We start from the raw sequence: 6132 nt of genomic DNA, 5'->3' as shown, positions 1-6132 counted from the left end.
ACCATTAGTAAGAATATAAATAATGTTTCATATCTGATTGACATAAATACATGTAGAGAACAACATTAAAAGACCACATAAGTAGGACCATGCTTTTTGGTTGTTTTTCTGGCACTTTCTACTGGTATTTCCAGCATGATGCACTAGGTTTGCTTCTGGTAGAAAATCCTAGGAAACGTTATTTAATTGACACACGCTTTCTCCAATCAATCAATCACAGTCTTGTTGTGATTGTGTGTTTGGTGGGGGGATTCGCCTAAGCCAGGGGAGACCTAGCTCTGTGAATCTTAATTACACAAAGCCTATTATTTGGCAGGGAATATTATTTGTAGATCAGCCTCCCCTGGTTTAGGCGATCCCCCCACCAAACACACACGCACAATGAGACATTAATTGATTGATTGATTGGAGAAAGCTTGTGTCAATTAAATAACATTTCTTAGGATTTTCTACCAGCAGCAAAAAATAATAACCTTTGCTGTCATGCACCTCGTTTCATCACTGCAACACCTTTGTTGCCCACTAGAGGACACCACAAGACTGTGGTGCATCTGACTGTGGGCTGGTACATTTCCCATGTGAAAGGCCAGTCATGTGTGGCAATGGTCACTGGTCTGTATGCATATGCTCACAGGTCGGAAATCACCTGGAAATATTCGCTGGCTGCATTCAGGGAAGGTCCCCATGACAACAGAGGAAGAGACAGTTGCATTATTCTCAAAATGTCTGCATATGTCTGCAAGAAAAAATGAAAGCGTGTGAGTGTGAATATCTGCGAGAGTGTGTGTTTGCTGATGTGTCTACAACATGTGAGTGTGTGTATGTATGTATGTCTGGAGGGTTTGAAGGAATTCACATTGGGGAGGGAAGAGACTGAGTTCACCCAGCCTCCCAATTGGATGGATCTCGTGTAATCTGGCATCGTCGGTGCTCTGATTGGCTTAGACCGCCATGGCTGAGAACCAATGCTCTAATGCTGTTGCCGGGACGGAGTCACAGCATGTTGCCAACCGACGTGCCAAGGGGCTGGCAACAGGCGAGAGGAGGGCACAATGCCCAGCAGTCTGCCCATCCAGAAGGGTCTGACCGCCTCTCTCTCTCCATCTGATCCTCTCCCCAGTCTCCATCACCAACCATGGAAAAATAAGCAGTGAACATCCTCACTCAATAGGGCACAGACAAATGACAGCCGTTCATTTTTTTTTTCTTTTTTTTTTTCACCTTTATTTAACCAGGTAAGCCAGTTGAGAACAAGTTCTCATTTACAACTGCGACCTGGCCAAGATAAAGCAAAGCAGTGCGATAAAAACAACAACAGAGTTACATATGGGGTAAAAAAAACATAAGGTCATAAAATACAACAGAAAATATATATACAGTGTGTGCAAATGTAGCAAGTTATGGAGGTAAGGCAATAAATAGGCTATAGTGCAAAATAATTACAATTAGTATTAACACTGGAATGCTAGATGTGCAAGAGATTATGTGCAAATAGAGATACTGGGGTGCAAAAGAGCAAAATAAATAACAATATAGGGATGAGGTAGTTGGGTGGGCTAATTTCAGATGGGCTGTGTACAGGTGCAGTGATCGGTAAGGTGCTCTGACAACTGATGCTTAAAGTTAGTGAGGGAGATAAGAGTCTCCAGCTTCAGAGATTTTTGCAATTCGTTCCAGTCATTGGCAGCAGAGAACTGGAAGGAATGGCGGCCAAAGGAGGTGTTGGCTTTGGGAATGACCAGTGAGATATACCTGCTGGAGCGCAGACGACGGGTGGGTGCTGCTATGGTGACCAATGAGCTAAGATAAGGCGGGGATTTGCCTAGCAGTGATTTATAGATGGCCTGGAGCCAGTGGGTTTGACGACGAACATGTAGTGAGGACCAGCCAACAAGAGCGTACAGGTCACAGTGGTGGGTAGTGTATGGGGCTTTGGAGACAAAACGGATGGCACTGTGATAGACTACATCCAATTTGCTGAGTAGAGTGTTGGAGGCTATTTTGTAAATGACATCGGATCTGAGAGTCACCAGCAGCAAGAGCGACATCATTGATATACACGGAGAAAAGAGTCGGCCCAAGAATTGAACCCTGTGGCACCCCCATAGAGACTGCCATAGGTCCAGACAACAGGCCCTCCGATTTCACACATTGAACTCTATCTGAGAAGTAGTTGGTGAACCAGGCGAGGCAGTCATTTGAGAAACCAAGGCTATTTAGTCTGCCAATAAGAATGCGGTGGTTGACAGAGTCGAAAGCCTTGGCCAGGTCGATGAAGACGGCTGCACAGTACTGTCTATTATCGATTGCGGTTATAATATCATTTAGGACCTTGAGCGTGGCTGAAGTGCACCCATGACCAGCTCGGAAACCGGATTGCATAGCAGAGAAGGTACGGTGGGATTCGAAATGGTTGGTGATCTGTTTGTTAACTTGGCTTTCAAATACTTTCGAAAGGCAGGGCAGGATGGATATAGGTCTGTAACAGTTTGGATCTAGAGTGTCACCCCCCTTTGAAGAGGGGGATGACCGCGGCAGCTTTCAATCTCTGGGGATCTCAGACGTTACGAAAGAGAGGTTGAACAGGCTAGTAATAGGGGTTGCGACAATTTCTGCGGCTAGTTTTAGAAAGAAAGGGTCCAGATTGTCTAGCCCAGCTGATTTGTAGGGGTCCAGATTTTGCAGCTCTTTCAGAACATCAGCTGTCTGAATTTGTGTGAAGGAGAAGCGGGGGCATGGGCAAGTTGCAGCGGAGGGTGCAGAGTTGGTGGCCGGGGTAGTGGTAGCCAGGTGGAAAGCATGGCCAGCCGTAGCAAAATGCTTGTTGAAATTCTCGATTATTGTAGATTTATCGGTGGTGATAGTGTTTCCTAGCCTCAGTGCAGTGGGCAGCTGGGAGGAAGTCCTCTTATTCTCCATGGACTTTACAGATCGACCACATCAGCATCTCATTGGCAAGCACAGTGATCACCATAATGACTACCACCTACACGCTTGGATAAAAAGGTGCTAAGTAGGACCATACAGGGTTCTTTGAATGTGTCAAACTCATTCCATGGAAGGCCAAGTGTCTGCGGGTTTTCGCTCCACCCTTGTACTTGATTGATTAATTAAGGTCACTAATTAATAAGGAACTCCCCACACCTGGTTGTCTAGATCTTAATTGAAAGTAAAAACCAAACACCTGCAGACACTTGGCCCTCCTTGGAATGATTTTGACACCCCTGCCATAGGGGAACCCTTTTTTGGTAATGGGTAGAACCCTTTGTAGAGGGTTCTATCTAGAACCCTTTATGAAGGGTTCTTCAAAGAACCCCCTGTATATGCTTCTACCTAGAACCCTCTATGAAGGGTTCTACCAAGAACAATTTTATAATCTAAAGGTTCTTCCTAGAACCGTCTATGAAGGGTTCTAACGAGAACCCTTGTATCTTTGGAGGGTTCGTCCTAGAAGCCTCTATGAACGGTTCCACCAGCCTTATTAGCCTTTACATTATAATTATTTATGACAATACATTACATATATCATAAGGCCTTTCTTTGAGTGCTATACCCAAACACAGTTGTGTTAGGAATCTCCTGGTTTACAGGCCACATCAGGCCTGCAAGTCACATTATGCTGGCTTGCATAGTGACATGTAATTCCTATTGGAATGCAGCCAGAGTTAGGATATCCAACAAGTGGAATTGTTAATCACCTGCAACCTGCATTTAAAATGACTGCTAGGGTAGGGAAGATTGAATAATGAGACTACCTCAATCATATAAACTGGAACAACCATCTCAGTAACTGGTGCAATAAATCCAATTACTAACAGATTGGATTAGTTTAGAAAACAATATGTTATTTATCTTTGTGTAGCATAAAATGAATCAACCAATCAATGAATACTGAACAGAAATATAAACACAACAAGTAAAGTTTTGGTCCCATGTTTCATGAGCTGAAATATAAAATCCAAGAAATGTTCCATACGCACAAAAAGCTTATCTCAAATGTTATGCACAAATGTCTTTACATCCCTGTTAATGAGCATTTCTCCTTTGCCAAGATAATCCATCCACCTGACAGGTGTGGTATATCAAGAAGCTGATTAAACAGCATGATCATTACACAGGTGCACCTTCTGTTGCGGACAATAAAAGGTCACTCTAAAATGTGCAGTTTTGTCACACAATACAATGCCACATATGTCTCAGGTTTTGAGGGAGCGTGCAATTAGCCTGCTGACTACAGGAATGTCCGCCAGAGCTGTTGCCAGATAATTGAATGTTCATTTCTCTACCATAAGCCGCCTCCAACGTCGTTTTAGAGAATTTGGCAGTACATACACAACCACAGACCACATGTAATCACGTCAGCCCAGGACCTACACATCCGGCTTCTTCACCTGCGGGATCGTCTGAGACCAGCCACCCGGACAGCTGATGAAACTGTGGGTTTGCACAATAGAAGAATTTTGGCACAAACCGTCTCAGGGAAGCTCATCTGCGTGCTCGTCGTCCTCACCAGGGTCTTGACCTGACTGCAGTTCGGCATCGTAACTGACTTCAGTGGGCAAATGCTCACTTTCGATGGCCACTGGCACGCTGGAGAAGTGTGCTCTTCACGGATGAATCCCGGTTTCAACCGTACCGGGCAGATGGTAGACAGTGTGTATGGCGCCGTGTGGGCGAGTGGTTTGCTGATGTCAATGTTGTGAACAGAGTGCCCCATGGTGGCGGTGGGGTTATGGTATGGGCAGGCATAAGCTACGGACAACGAACACAATTGCATTTTATCGATGGCTATTTGAATGCACAGAGATACCGTGACGAGATCCTGAGGCCCATTGTCATGCCATTCATCCGCCGCCATCATCTCATGTTTCAGCATGATAATGCACAGCCCAATGTCGCAAGGATCTGTACTCTGAAAATGTCCCAGTTCTTTCATGGCCTGCATACTCAGACATGTCACCCATTGAGCATGTTTTCGATGCTCTAGATCAATGTGTACTACAGCATGTTCCAGTTATCCAGCAACTTCGCACAGCCATTGAAGAGGAGTGGAACAACATTCCACAGACCACAATCAACTGCCTGATCAACTCTATCCGAAGGAGATGTGTCGCGCTGCATGAGGCAAATGGTGGTCGCACCAGACACTGACTGGTTTTCTGATCCAATCCCTTACCTTTTTTTAAAGGTATTTGTGACCAACAGATGCATATCTGTATTCCCAGTCATGTGAAATCCATAGATTAGGGCCTAATTTATTTATTTAAATTGAGTGATTTCCTTATATGAACTGTAACTCAGTAAAATCTTTGAAATTGTTGCATGTTGCGTTTATATTTTTGTTCAGTGTACATGCATAAACACAGATATTACAGTAAAACAAACCATTCTGAAATCTCCCTGCTATAGAGCATGCTGGGAACAATTATATATGGTTCTATGTAGAACCCTTCTTGCCTTCCAAATAATCATCAAAGAACCCTTTCTTCTAAAAACAGTTCTTAGGATGTTAAAGATTCGAGGTAGAACCCTTTTCCTTACAAACAATTGTACTCCAAAAAGGTTTCTTCTGATCAAAACGGTTCTTGGTAGAACCCTATCCCTCCACAAAGAACCCTTTTGGAACCCTTTTTTCGAAGAGTGAACAGTAACTAAATCAACATCAACGCTGTTGTCAGCTCCACCATCATCATCATAACTATCATCTACCCAGATGCTGCTCTGCTCTGCCTGTCTCCACAGTGTCTTGTTTATTTCAGTACTCTGGTTAGTGGTTTGTGTATTGGATGTATTTATCTCTGTATGGATCAGTAGAGAGAGATGTAATCCCTGCCAGGATGCATACCAATAAACTGAAGTGGCTTCCCCTCCTTTTCTCCTTCCTTTCGTCTGCACAGATGTGAAATACATATTGCTTCCACATATCCTGTGTGCTCAGATCTGTTCAGGTTATTAAGGGAAGGAGACAAGAAGTAGAAGATGGGATACACGTCTGAGACATGGTGATGGGTAGGTGATTCTCTTGGTGAGAGACTAACATTATGGTTTTACATGTGTCATTAATAGGTCCCTGAGTTTTTCATGACCAGACAAAACTCTGATCATGTTCATATAAATGATGTTTACAGTGAG

Source organism: Coregonus clupeaformis, chromosome 35 (assembly GCF_020615455.1).
Source record: "Coregonus clupeaformis isolate EN_2021a chromosome 35, ASM2061545v1, whole genome shotgun sequence".
Classification (NCBI taxonomy): domain Eukaryota; kingdom Metazoa; phylum Chordata; class Actinopteri; order Salmoniformes; family Salmonidae; genus Coregonus; species Coregonus clupeaformis.
Note: the sequence above shows the minus strand (reverse complement) of the source record.